Raw genomic sequence first — 2,012 nt, forward strand, 5'->3', positions numbered from 1 at the left:
GGACAAGTCCTAGATCTACCGGTCGATCAGGATCGACGTAATGGGCACCCCTGTATTAGCGGCTACCAGCTATAGCTCCGCCATACCATCTACGTAGCAGTCCACACGACAGCCCACTTTTTCTTTGTAAATGCTATTTGGGATAAATCGGTCCTTCAGTGAGGGTGTTCCAAACAGTGAACACCGGTCACCACTTCCGATTTCTTTCGTGCGGCCTTGTATTCATATTGGCTGCATTTGTTCTGCCGCCTCCTGTTTGTTGGCAACAACTGCATGAGACAAATTGTGACAATTTATCTACTTGTTGCGCTCAGGGCTCAAAAAAGGAAAAAAAAAAAAAAAGGGGATTGTTGGTCGTCCACCCCACACCCTCCAGAAGCTTATTCCTTTCCAATGAAGCTGCTCCCAGCGGCATAAGTTTGCGATAGATTCCATCTTTATTTTTCTGTAACTGTAATGGAATACATCATGTCTTTCCTTTGTTTTGGTATAAAGAAGCACAAGAACATTAGGAAAATGTTGAAATTAAATGAACATATCTTTTACAAAACATTTCATGAAGCACCTTACATTTCCTTCGACAAATGTGCAATTTACTTTTATCATTCACATATATGCATTGCAACTGATCCCACTGATTGTACAAACTTTAACAAGTAATTGGTTTTGAAAAATATAGTAATGCACTTTAAGATTAAACGAGATTTATAAAGAAAGGAAGTTTTAAACCATTTACACGTGCATATAAAATCTAAATGTAATCCCTGCCTACACCTTACAAACTAAGGAGCGTGCTATTAAATGTGTAAATGTGAGAGTGCTATTGATAGCGTCTGCTGTCATGGGTCTGTCTCAGTGATGGACTGAGGCTGCTGTTGTCTTCTTCTCTGATCAAAACAGTGTCCCCTAGCGGATACTCAATGAATTGCACCTTATTAAAAATATTTATTCTGTGTCTTTTATGCATTTTCTTCACTTTTAGATCATCCTGTGGGGCCTGATTGAACGGCCCGCGGACCGTATGTTTGACACCACTGCTTTACATAATCATCTCGCGGGCCGGATTAAAGTCCTTTGCGGGCCGGATCCGGCCCGCGGGCCGTACGTTTGACACCCCTGGGCTGGAACTTCGGAAAATTGATTATTTTGTCAAATATACAACATATACATTATTTTTTCATGCTTTATTTGGTGGACAATGTTTAAGTACTTTCATTGTGACCCTATTTGGCATTTCATGAAATTACTTCACACTTGGCCTTTAAAGCGTTCAGCAAATGCGGGTTTCGGACTTGCGAGAGTCAGCATTTTATTATCAACATACACCTTCAGGGGTAGCCAACTCACGGCTCGCGGGCCGTATTTGGCTCTTTGGCTGGTTCAATGCGGCTCCCGGGCTTTCACATGACGAGCTTCGAAAATGCCTCGGCGTTGGCGCTGCCATTCAAACAACGGCGCAAAGTACAGCACAACTTACGAAGTCATTCTATCATCAACTCCGTTATTTGACATACAGGGCAACCAGTCAGATGACAACTGAATTTTCCCTTTACGTCACCGCTCATGTGCAAACAACGGCGCTAAGTGCTAAGCTTGTCAGCGAATTACCTCTGATTTTAAGGCAGGGCTGCCCAATACGTCGATTGCAATCGACTGGGAACCATCGGACTGCTCCCAAGTCGACCGCGAGGGGTGGGAGGAGGAAATCGAGGGGGGGGATTTGTGTGTCTGTGTATTTCGGTTTCATTAATTTGATTGGGCCATTCTGGCTGTTGCTCATCGTGGCATGCGTGCATGCATATGTGCGCATGTGCATGGTTGGGCGTCCAAGTGCATGCATGCGTGCATGTGTATACCCTTGCACGTGCACGATCGGGTCGATCACGGGAGGTTGGGAGCTTCAAAAGTCGATCTTTGGTCAAAAAAGTTTGCCCTAGGTGGCAAGCTGATCCAAGTCGAAAGTGACTGCTGCAGCTTGCATGCAGACAGTGCCTGCTTCGAATGGCAACAAC

Source organism: Hippocampus comes, unplaced genomic scaffold (assembly GCF_001891065.2).
Source record: "Hippocampus comes isolate QL1 unplaced genomic scaffold, H_comes_QL1_v1.1 scaffold468, whole genome shotgun sequence".
Taxonomy (NCBI): Eukaryota; Metazoa; Chordata; class Actinopteri; order Syngnathiformes; family Syngnathidae; genus Hippocampus; species Hippocampus comes.